This window comes from Spea bombifrons, chromosome 8 (assembly GCF_027358695.1).
Source record: "Spea bombifrons isolate aSpeBom1 chromosome 8, aSpeBom1.2.pri, whole genome shotgun sequence".
Taxonomy (NCBI): domain Eukaryota; kingdom Metazoa; phylum Chordata; class Amphibia; order Anura; family Pelobatidae; genus Spea; species Spea bombifrons.
In genome coordinates, this window is record NC_071094.1 from 19,185,783 (window position 1) to 19,198,699 (window position 12,917).

Genomic DNA, 12,917 nt, shown 5'->3' on the forward strand with positions numbered 1-12,917 from the left:
CACGCTGACACAGAGAGAGAGACACGCTGACACAGAGAGAGAGACACGCTGACACAGAGAGACACGCTGACACAGAGAGAGAGAGAGACACGCTGACACAGAGAGAGAGAGACACACGCTGACACAGAGAGAGAGAGACACGCTGACACAGAGAGAGAGACACGCTGACACAGAGAGAGAGAGAGACACACGCTGACACAGAGAGAGAGACACATGCTAACACAGAGAGAGAGAGACACACACGCTGACACAGAGAGAGAGACACACGCTGACACAAAGAGAGAGACACACGCTGACACAGAGAGAGACACACATGCTGACACAGAGAGAGAGACACACGCTGACACAAAGAGAGAGACACGCTGACACAAAGAGAGAGACACACGCTGACACAAAGAGAGAGACACACGCTGACACAGAGAGAGACACACATGCTGACACAGAGAGAGAGAGAGACACACACACACTCACAATCACTGGCACAGAGAGAGACACAATCACTGGCACAGAGACAGAGAAAAAGAGAGAGACTCGCTGTGAATTATTTCACAGATTCAAGTTTTCTTCTGCCTCCATAATATTCTGTATTTTCAGGAGTTCTGTTAAAGCTTCATCCTCACATCCCATGTTATTGAAAAAGAAACAGCAGCCCAGCACAGCCCATTTGCACGTCCAGCGCTGCTGCTGCTGCTGCTGCTGCTACTACTACTACTTCTACTACTTCTTCTTCTTCTTCTTCCTGTAGTTCTTTGTACCATGTGACCAAACAGTCACATGGTCTGCTGACATCACCAGAGTCCTTCTACTGGGTAGGAACTAGCCGCTACCATTTTGGAATGCATGACGTTTAGATAATTTCCGCAGAGTTCTAAGCAGATAATAAACCGCTTTACGTTACGTCATTTGCAAATTTCTTGGAGGCTTGGCAAAGTTCTGTCGGTATGTAAATAATGTCTACCGTATATTTGCTCGAAATGATTTAATTTCGCGAACACCACCTAATTGATGTAGGGGTATGGCTTTTGACAATCATAACTCGTGTTAAAGCGGTTACTCATGGCTAGTTTTGAAGTTAGTGAAGCAGAGTGACAGGCTTTTAGCTGTTATACAATCATCCTAGACCACCACGTTGTTTAGACCTGCTAATCAGATAAAATTGTTTATCTGTCCTACCTATCGTTCAGCGTCACAACATAAAAACCTACCAAATGTTTTACCTTTGCAATCTTTTTTTTTTTTTTTTTGCTATGTGTCTTAATAATGCGATGCATAGTAATAAATACCTCCCAGCTGCTACCTCTGCCCCCTGGCAAATCAGGGGGCAGAGCTTGGGAGGTAGCGCTACTGCGTATGTACATTCCCTACTGTCCCGGGGACATACTATTTGAGCATATTGGGATGATTGGCTGCAATGCATAGGACTACCAGTAGGTGTCAGGTGTACACTTTTTACACACATACATGGTAATGACTCTGTTGTAAATCAAACTGTTTTCCTTTTCTGTAGTGCTTGATACTAAGTTACAAGAAGAAGCTGCAAATGTTGAACTATTCACTTGCTGATATATTTTATATATATATATATATATATATATATATATATATATATATAATATACAGTTGTATAATGGAGTCATAGTAAAATGTATCTATTTCTAATAAGAATATGATTATAATAATTTTCTACGTGGGGATTGTTAGTGGAATATTATGATTATATATGCCAAGGTACATATTTCACCTATTTCTGATGTAAAATGGTAATAATTGTTTTTCTACTTGGGGATTGTGGTTGAATATCATGGTTACACATGCCAAGGAACATAGTTGACCTGTTTCTAATGGAAACATGGGTATAAATATTTTTTATACATGGAGATTATGTTTGAAATATCATGGTTGCACATCCCAAATTACATTTTTGACCTGTTTCTGAAATGAATATGGGTATAATTATTTTTCTACATGGGGATTATGGGTGCAATTCCATGATTACACATGCCAAGGAACATACGTGACCAGTTTCTGATAAGAATATGGGTATAATTGTTTTTCTACATAGGCATTATGGGAGGAATATCATGGTTACACATGCCACATAACATAATTGATCTATTTCTGTTAAGAATATGGGTATAAGTATTTTCTACATGGGGATTATGATATTCCACCCATAATTACCCGGACATAAATTGGGATCGAGGGACTAGTAGTTCTGCAAGGGGATTCAGGTTTTTGAACCTGTTAAAAACCACCTAGAAAGGACTCTTGTCTGATCTTGTTATAACAAACAATGTTGATCTGGTGTCAAACATTCAAGTAGGGGAGCACTTGGGTAATAGTGATCACAATATGGTGTCTTTTGAAATAAACTAAAAAAAAAAAATTGCACATGGGGAATACTAAAACATATAATTTTAAAAAGGCAGCTTTACAACATATTGAGGGAAAAATGGAATATCCTCAAACAAATATTAGAAAGGTATACTTCTCAGTAGAGAACAAAAAAAATAAAAAAAAAATCCAAAAAATACGTGCTACTTAAGTGAAATGTGATAAAAGGTGAATAAATATGTAAATACTTCCCTAGTATGGACCGCAGCTGCCCAAACGACACTCTTCCTCAAAGTGTTGAAAATGCAAGAAAACCAAAATGTATGGGGCGCAGGTGCATATATAGGGAAAACAAAAAACAACACAATATAGTGGTGCAGATGTCTGTAGATGTCAGTAGATTCAGCAAAAATCAGCAAAAGTCAGAAATCTGTGTGTCATTTTTGTCAAGATTTCTGACTTTTGCTGATTTTTGCTGAATCTACTGACATCTACAGACATCTGCACCAATTGATTTCCTGAAGAAGCCCAAAGGGCGAAACGCGTAGAAAGACTCAATTGGACTTTATTTCACGAGATTTTAACCAAATGCCTGCATATGCACTTTGTGCATGAAAAAACTGTGAGTGCATTACTATCGGTATATACTGTTTTACCTAAGATACCGCACTATTTTAGTTTGTTTTTTAGATTCATCTTGAAGAATATTAAAGTTTTTTACAGTCCTTATTGATGGGTTGGATTTGCCTCTTTCACTTGTGAGTGCAACATATCACTTAAAAATTAATATTGGACATACCATCTACACCAGGCATGTCCAAAGTCCGGCCCGCGGGCCAATTGCGGCCCGCGTTCCGGACTGATGCGGCCCCCAAGTGAGCCACGGGACTTGGCGTCATCAGCCGGCGCAGGGAGAAGGAAAGCGCGAGATCTGGGCTTTCCTTCTCCCTGCGCCGGCACACACAGCCACACAGCGGTGGGCGCGGCTTCAGTGTTGTGCGCCGGGATCTGACAACAAACCCCGGCGCACAACAGCTGTTGCCGCGCGGATCGCAAGGGAGCAGTATCGGAGGTATTTACCGGACATCCGGCTTAAAATCACTCAAGGGAGCCGGATGTCCGGTAAAGACCTCCGATACTGCTCCCTTGCGATCCGCTCGGCAACAGCTGTTGTGCGCCGGGGTTTGTTGTCAGAAACCGGCGCACAACACTGAAGCCGCGCCCACCGCTGTCCGTGCCCTCTGAACCCCGTGGCCTCGGAAGAAGAAGGAAGAACTGAAGAAGAAGAGGAGCGAAGAGCAGGAAAAGGAGCTGTAAGGAGAAAAGAGGAAAGGTAGGAAAGCATACAGTGAGAGTGGATTGGTGTATGTGTGTGGATTGGTGTATGTGTGTGGATTGGTATATGTGTGGATGTGTATGTGTGGATTGGTATGTGTGTGTGGATTGGTATGTGTGTGTGGATTGGTGTATGTGTGTGTGGATTGGTGTATGTGTGTGGATTGGTGTATATGTGTGGATTGGTGTATATGTGTGGATTGGTGTATGTGTGTGGATTGGTGTATGTGTGTGGATTGGTGTATGTGTGTGGATTGGTGTATGTGTGTGGATTGGTGTATATGTGTGGATTAGTGTATATGTGTGGATTGGTATGTGTGTGGATTGGTATGTGTGTGGATTGGTATGTGTGTGGATTGGTATGTGTGTGGATTGGTATATATGTGTGGATTAGTGTATGTGTGTGGATTGGTATGTGTGGATTGGAATGTGTGGATTGGTATGTGTGGATTGGTGTATGTGTGTGGATTGGTGTATGTGTGTGGATTGGTGTGTGTGTGGATTGGTGTGTGTGTGGATTGGTATGCGTGTGGATTGGTATGCGTGTGGATTGGTATGCGTGTGGATTGGTATATGTGTGGATTGGTGTGTGTGTGTGGATTGGTGTATGTGTGTGGATTGGTGTATGTGTGTGGATTGGTATGTGTGTGTGGATTGGTATGTGTGTGTGGATTGGTATGTGTGTGTGGATTAGTATATGTGTGGATTGGTGTGTGTGTGGATTGGTGTGTGTGTGTGGATTGGTATGCGTGTGGATTGGTATGCGTGTGGATTGGTGTGTGTGTGGATTGGTGTATGTGTGTGGATTGGTGTATGTGTGTGGATTGGTGTGTGTGTGTGGATTGGTATGTGTGTGTGGATTGGTATGTGTGTGTGGATTGGTATGTGTGTGTGGATTGGTATGTGTGTGGATTGGTGTATGTGTGTGGATTGGTGTATGTGTGTGGATTGGTGTATGTGTGTGTGGATTGGTATGCGTGTGGATTGGTGTATGTGTGTGGATTGGTATGCGTGTGGATTGGTATGCGTGTGGATTGGTATGCGTGTGGATTGGTATGCGTGTGGATTGGTATGCGTGTGGATTGGTAAATGTGTGAGAGTGATGGGTGTTATGCTGTACCATTTCCAATGTATTTTTCATTATATAATTATGCTCTAAAGTACATCATAACTCCCATCACTCTATACTGTTCTATACAGTGGCAGAGCTGGGAGACAGAGGCCTTGCACCCCCACTGCAGGACTCCTGAAAGGTAAGTGAACTTCAAAGAGGGAAAGGGTAGATAGTTAGGAGGGGTAGATAGGGAGAAGGGAGTGAGAAGGGGTAGATAGGGCAGAAGGGAGCGAGAAGGGGTAGATAAGGCAATCATACTCCTATCATGCCAAGTCTGCGACTGCCTCCTGGAATCTGGGTATGCCTGGGCATGATAGGAATGTGATTGCTGTTAACAATTATATATATATATATTGTTATTTAATTGTTTTGTCCTATTTTGGTGTGTTACTTACTTTAAATAAAAGTGTTAGATTTTTTTTATGGTGTGTGGGGGGGGGGTCATATTCAGTTTCGGCCAGGTAGTTTTAAAGTGTGTGTGTGGGGGGGTGCCACATACAGGATCCGCCCCGGGTGCCAAATACTCTAGGTACGCCCCTCCCCTACACAATTTCTTCATCAGATGCCCTTGTGGCTGTGTGTGCCGGCGCAGGGAGAAGGAAAGCCCAAATCTTGCGATCTCGGACGTCGCTAGATTTGGGCTTTCCTTCTCCCTGCGCCGGCACACACAGCCACAAGGGCATCTGATGAAGAAATTGTAGGCAGTGGCGGAACTACCGGGGTCGCGACTGCGACCGGGCCCTGGAGTTCTGCCAGTCAGGGGGGCCCAAGGGGTGCTGAGCGGTTGCTGAAAAAGGAGAGTGAGAAAGGGATAGATGTGGTATGCCGTTTTCAATAAACTTTGCATAAAATAGTTAATTTGCATTTCATTTTAATGGTTCAGAAAATGTCAGGCAAAATGGTCGGCCCTCGCACATGTTCACTTCATCAAATCTGGCACTCTTCGAAAAAAGTTTGGACATGCCTGATCTACACTATATTGTGTTGTTTTTTGTTTTTCCCTATATATGCACCTGCGCCCCATACGTTTTGGTTTTCATACTTCTCAGTAGGGCTGCAACAACGAATTGATAATTGATAATGAAAATCATTGTCAACGATTTTCATTATCGATTAGTCAAATCTATTTTTATCGATTATAAAAAGGTTTTTTTCAGAGCAAAACGCTGCAGGGGACCTGGATTCCCCTCACTGTCAGCCGGTGGCTGTCCATGCGATGCGCACAGACAACTTCCGCCTCTCCCCTCAACTTCCTCTGGGGCTTCTACGATGCAGCGCCAGCATCACATGAAGTAGAAGCCCCGACGGAAGTGAAGGGGAGTAACGGAGGCTGTCTGTGCGCATCGTGCAGACCCCCACCGGCTGACAGAGGATCCAGGTCTCCTGCAGAGGATCAACCTCTCTGTCAGCTGGTGGGGGTCTGCGCGATGCGCACAGACCGCCTCCGTTACTCCCCTTCACTTCTGCTGTGGCTTCTATGAAGCTCCAGTGAAAGTGCCTGTCAGCAACGGAGGCAGAGTGGTGTATGGGAGGGGGGAGAGAGGCAGAGTGGTGTATGGGAGGGGGGAGGAGGCAGAGTGGTGTATGGGTGAGTTATAGTGGTGTATGGGGGTATATTGAATTTCAGGGAGGCAGAGTGGCATATCTGTGGAAGTTAGAGTGGTGTATAGGGGGAGGTAGAGTGGTGTATGGGGGTATAATGAATTTCAGAGTGGCATATCTGGGGGAGGCAGAGTAGTGAATCAGGGAGTATAATGAATTTCAGGGTGGTGCAGGGCATTTATGGGGGGCGGAGCGGCATATCAGGGTGCACAGTGGCATATAGGGAGGTATAAGGCATAAATGGGGGCGAGTGGCATATTGGAAGTTATAAGGCATATCAGGGGGCACAGTGGCATATAGGGGGTATAAGGCATATCGATATTGGACATATCTGGGGTAAAAGGTATATCAGGGGGCTCAGTTGCATATCACTGGCATATAAGGAGTATAATAGGGCTGCAACTAACGATTATTTTAATAATCGATTAGTTGGCCGATTATTTTCTCGCTTAATCGATTAATCAGATAAAAAAACGTAATAACGTAATAAAAAACGTACAATTTACACTTTCATCTCTTTATCGCAATGGCCTCTCTCTATTCACCTTCTTATTTTACTGACATAATAAAAGCTACAAGAACCCAAACACAGTGTTTCTCAAACTAGGTGTTAATGCAAAGTTATTAATAAACTAGTTATTCATATGTTAACTATTTTTCATATTTAATAAAAACTATGAGAAAAAAGCCTTGTTTATATTTTCTTTTATTTACCAAACTGCCCCCAGTTATGCACATCTGACCCCCAGCTTGCCACTCTGCCCCCAGATATGCCTTATACCTCCTATATGCCAGAGATTTTCATTATCGATTTTATCGATTAGTTGTTTCAGCCCTAGAGTATAACGCATATCGGGGGCACAGTGGCATATAGGGGGTATAAGGCATATCGATATTAGGCATATCAGGGGACATAAGACATATCTTGGGGTAAAAGGTATATCAGGGGGCTCAGTTGCCTGTCACCGGCATGTAAGGAGTATAAGGCATATCGGGGGCACAGTGGCGTATCAAGGGGCACAGTGGAATCTCTGGCATATAGGAGGTATAAGGCATATCTGGGGGCAGAGCGGCAAGCTGGAGGTCAGATGTGCATAACTGGGGGCAGTTTGGTAAGTAAAAGAAAATATAAACAAGGCTTTTTTCTCATAGCTTTTATTAAATATGAAAAATAGTTAACATATGAATTAATATTTACTAATAACTTTGTATTAAAACCTAGTTTGAGAAACAATGTGTTTGGGTTCTTGTAGCTTTTATTATTATGTCAATAAAATAAGAAGGTGAATAGAGAAATGCCATTGTGATAAAGAGATGAAAGTGTAAATTGTAAGTTTTTATTACATTATTTTAAATAAAAAAAAATTGCATTTTTGTTTATCCAATTAATTGAAAAAATATTAATATTAAAATAATCGTTAGTTGCAGCCCTACTTCTCAGTATGTGCCATTGGGTAATAAATATAAAAAAACAGATTGAAACCAATGTGGCTTAGTGGGGAAGTAAACCAAGAAATTAAAAATAAGAAAAGGGCTTTTAAAGCATTTAAATCAGACAAATCAGGGGCATCCTATATAATATATAAGGAAGCCATTTCAGGTATCTTTGAAGCTGGCCAATGCAATTTACCCCAACAAATCATATATTTTGGAAATCTAGACGCCCCAGGGTATTTCAAATGCTGGTATTTTAACTCTTTCCATGCACTAATTCCACCACCAGTCTTTGTCAAACTTTGTGGTAGTCATTTTTTTGCATTTGTTTTTTCACACACATTTTACTTCAGGTATGAATTAAAAGGTTCTCGTATATGTCACTATCACAAAACACCCCAATATGTGTTCAGCAACATCTCCTGAGTACAGCGATACCTAACATGAATGATTTTGCCTGGCTGTTTGGGGGCAAAAGGGCCACATTTGGGGCATGTGCATTTTTCAACGTTGAACTTTGACATTTGGGGATCCACTGCCCATGCCCTATTTGGTACATCTTTGAGCCAGGCCATTTAAGTGTGCCCAACAAAACCATATATTTTTGAAAACTAGACACCCCAGGGTATTTTAAATGCTGGTATTTTAACTCTTTGCATGCACACATTTTACCACCAGAATTTTTTCAAAGTTTGCAGTAGTATTCTTTTGTGTGTATTTTTCCCCCACACACCTATGTTATGTATGAATTTACAGCTCCTGGTATATGCCGCTGTCACACGACACCCCAATATGTGTTCAGCAACATCTCCTGAGTACAGTGATACCCCACATGCATGGGTTTTTCATTTTTTGGGGGAACAAAAAGGCCACATTTGGGACGTGTGCATTTTTCTAATTGGAAATTAGATGGGTGGCCATCCTTCCCCCCCGTGTTAATTGGGACGTTGTTGAAACCGGCCAATTCAATTTACCCCATCAAATCCATACATTTTTTAAAAGCAGACACCCCATGGGCATTTAATATGCCAGTATTTTAACTCTTTCCATGCGAGAATTGTTTTAAGCTAATGTGCTAATTTTAGGACTTGCTCACAAAAATATATTTTTTATATATATATATATATATTTTTTTTTTTTGCCCGTTATAACAAATGTCGGTCCTGGCACGTCATTTGTCGTAAACGTGACGTACCAGGACCGGCAATTGTCATCAAGGGGTTAATAAAAACTATGAGAAAAATGCCTCTTGTTTATATTTTCTTAATTTTGCCAACCTGCCCCCCCAGTTATGCACATCTCACTCCCAGCTTGCAACTCTTCCCCATATATGCCTTATACCTCCTATGTACCAGAGATGCCACTGTGCCTCCCAATATGCCTTATACCTCCTATATGCCACTGACATGCCACTCTGCCCCCTGATATGCCACTGTGCCCCGATATGCCTTATACCCCCCTATATGCCACTGTGCCCCGATATGCTTTATAGCCCCCTATATGCCACTGTGCCCCGATATGCCTTATAGCCCCCTAAATGCCTTATACCCAATATGTCACGGATATGCCCTTTACCTCAATATGCCTTGTGCCCCGATATGCCTTATACCCAGGGCCGGCCCTATAATGGGGCAGACTGGGGCAATTGCCCCAGGCGGCACTTTAGAAGGGGCGGCACTTTGCCGCCCCAAGCGCTTTTTTTTTGTTTTTTTTTTTTGAAGCGGAGGAGAGAGAGAGAGGGGCACCGAGTGGTTTTCGCTTACCCGCTCGGCGCCCCTCTCTCTCTCTCCTCTGCGGCGAGTCTCCCTGTTCTGTCCCGGTGCCGGCTTGTAATGCAGAGCGCCGGAAGTGACGTCAATTTCCGGCGCTCAGCATTACAAGCCGGCACCGTGGCAGAGCAGGGAGACTCGCCGCAGGACTGTTTAAAGGTAAGTACCGGGGGGGGGGATCGTAGATTATGGCGTCGGCGAAGTTTAAAATGCCCCCCCCCGACGTCGGCGGCGGGGGCGGCGTTTTAAACTTCGCCCCAGGCGGCGTTAAGTCTTTGGCCGGCCCTGCTTATACCCTCCTATATGCCACTGTGCCCCCTGATATGCCTTACACCTCCTATATCCCCACTGTGCCCCCTGATATGCCTCATAGCCCCTTTATGCCACTGTGCCCCCTGATATAAAAAAAAAAACCGACAGCGCTAAAATAGACATAAAATATATGGTTTAATGAATATAGAAAAAAAGGATACACAATACAATATAAATATATATACATATATATAAATATATGGACAATACAAACAATAAATCATATATTACAGCAATCAAAAAATAAAAAACACAAATTAAAGAATGCAAAGACATAATTAATAGATCCCGAAAAAATTCTACCTGCCCCACCAGGGGTTAATATATCAACAAAAGAAACACAGGGCAAATAAGTATAAAAATAAAGATAATACTCCATGCTTACCTTACCCAGTGGTGCTTACTTGCTCCGTTTTTCTTCTGCTGCTATATTAACCACTGGTGGGGAAGGTAGAAGTGAAGGGAAGTAGGGAGGTTTGCGCACATTGCGCACTAAAATCCAAATCCCGTGCAGCGCTGCACGGGACCTGGATCCACTCCGGCAGCCGGTAGGGGTCTGTGCGATGTGCGCAGACAGCCGATTCTCCCCACCGCTTCCGTTAGGGCTTCCATGATGGAAGCCGCACCGGAAGGTCACGTGACGCCGAGTTCAGTGATAGAAGCCCCGGCGGAAGTGGAGGGGAGAAGCGGAGGATGTCTGCGCGTTTTGCACAGACCCTCACCAGGTGGCAGAGAGGTTCCGGGTCTCCTGCAGCTTTGCGGGGGGGTCTGGATTCTACTGTTATAATCCGATCTCTATTTGAGATCGGATTATAGAAGGACGGGAGTTTTTCAGGGCAAATGCTCTGAAAAACATAATTTTATAAATCGATTAAAAATCTATTCAACTAATCGATTATGAAAATCGTTGTCAACGATTTTCATAATCGATTATTATCGATTCGTTGTTTCAGCCCTACAGCCCCACCAGCATTTTTTCAAAGTTTGCAGTAGTATTTTTTGTGTGTATTTTTCCCCACACACCTACTTTATGTATGAATTGACAGCTCTTGGTATATGTCACTGTCACACGACACTCTAATATGTGTTCCGCAACATCTCCTGAGTACAGTGATGGGTTTGTCGGGTTTTTGGGGGAACTAAAAGGCCACATTTGGGACGTGTGCATTTTTCTAATTGGAAATTAGACGTGTTCTTATCCTTCCCTCCGTGTTAATTGGGACATTGTTGAACCCGGCCAATTCAATTTACCTCATCAAATTGTACATTTTTTGAAAGTAGACACTTAATATGCCAGAATCTTAACTCTTTCAATGCGAGAATTGTTTTAAGCTAATGTGCTAATTTTAGGACTTGCTCACAAAAATATTTTTATATATATTTATACATATCTTAATTTTTGTTTTTTGTTTTTTTACATTTTTTGTTACTTGAAGGTTCCCCTGATGGTGACATCAGTGGGAAATTATTTTTACATTTTACTGTTTTTTTCTTATTATTTTTATTTTATTTTTAGTAATCACACTGTGATTACAAAGCTGGGCTCCATTGACTTTCCTGTATTCAACCTGCAAGTGGAACCCTCTGCCTAACTTTTTCAACTTCATTGTTTTTTTTCACAGAGCGGCCTCCATCTTGCGGTTGGCTATTAACCCCTTCAATCCCAGGGGTTTTTGGTACCTCAAGTCCCAGAGCAATTTTGTCATTTTTGCGCTCTGTCGGTTCAGTTTTTTCAAGGGGAGAGAGAGCTTTCTTTTGATACCATTGTTGGATGATTAGCTGAAAATTTAGAATGAGAAATTTAGTAAAAACTAGCGAAAATTCGAAAAAAACACCTCATTTTTTTTTTACATTTTCCCTCTGAATCCTCACATAATTAGGTAAAGTGATGGAAAATCCCCTCCAAGTTTATCAATTCAGGTGTCCTGATTTCAGAAATACCTAATTTATATAGATTTTCCATACTTTCTCAACACCAGGGAAGATACCATAAGGTGTACATTTTTTTTTTTACAATTTTTATGCTTATGGCTTAACTGGTTTGAGGGTTGTGAACGGGGGCAGGACGGTTATACTGGGTAGATGTTATGCTAGGGCAATGGGATGTAAGTGTCACGTACAAGTAGTAGGAGACACCGTGGTCAGGTAGGACATCAGGACAGAACAACGTCAAACAACCCAAGGTCAGGATTCTTTAGAGCAGGATAGTCAATAAACGTAGCCGAGGTCAGGATTCAGGAAAACAACGAAGTCAGACGAGCCAGGATCAAACACGGGAAAACAGTAATCAAAACGCTATCTGGGAGCTAGCACAAGGCATAGACAACCATCAGAAGGCAAGGTATAACTGAACTGAGGAGGTATAAATAGTGAACCGCAGGGGAAGTTCGAATCTCCCGCCAAAGCGTCATGACGTCACTTCCGGTGTCTGGGACTCGCGGCCATCATGAGTGTGGCGTAACCTCCCTTCATATAGCCCTGCAGTTCGCCAGTACAGGGCGCGTGAGCGCTGGCGCAGGACGCCGTGTACCCGGAGGTCTGCCTCTCCTGCGCGGCACTTCCGAGGACGGCAGCGGTAACGGCTGTGCGGTGGAGGGGGGGTCTCCCTCTCCTTTGTGGCGGCTGCTGCGGAGGTGGCTGTGCGTTGGAGGGGGGTCTCCCTCTCCTGCGTGGCGGCTGTTGTGGAGGTGGCCGTGCTTGGAGGGGGGTCTCCCTCTCTTGCGTGGCGGCTGTTGTGGAGGTGGCCATGCGTTGGAGGGGGGGAATCATGGGAATCGAGGACGGGTGAGTAACAGTATCCCCCCTCAAAAGGGCGCCCTCAGGGACGTCTAGCGTGGAATGCGCATATCTCGGCACAGCGAGTGTGTCTCTCGGACGTTTCAGCCGTACAACGTTCGCCTTGGGTAAACTGGTTGCAGACCAGGGGTTTCAGCAAGGAGGTGTGAAATACTCGAGGAATGCGAAGTGTTCTGGGCAGCGAGAGTTCGTAGGCCACTGGATTAATCCGACGTAGAACC

General features: G+C 43.5%; 1 protein-coding gene across 1 annotated transcript in view; it reads left to right on the forward strand.

Annotated features, from left to right (window-relative positions):
* The first annotated feature begins 835 nt into the window (after nucleotides 1-835).
* ANAPC13 (anaphase promoting complex subunit 13) overlaps nucleotides 836-12,917 on the forward strand; it is a 56,836-nt gene continuing 44,754 nt past the window's right edge. Inside the window, exon 1 of the mRNA XM_053473785.1 lies at nucleotides 836-939. The gene's annotated coding sequence lies outside the window, so the exon portion shown is untranslated. The remainder of the gene's footprint in view (nucleotides 940-12,917) is intronic.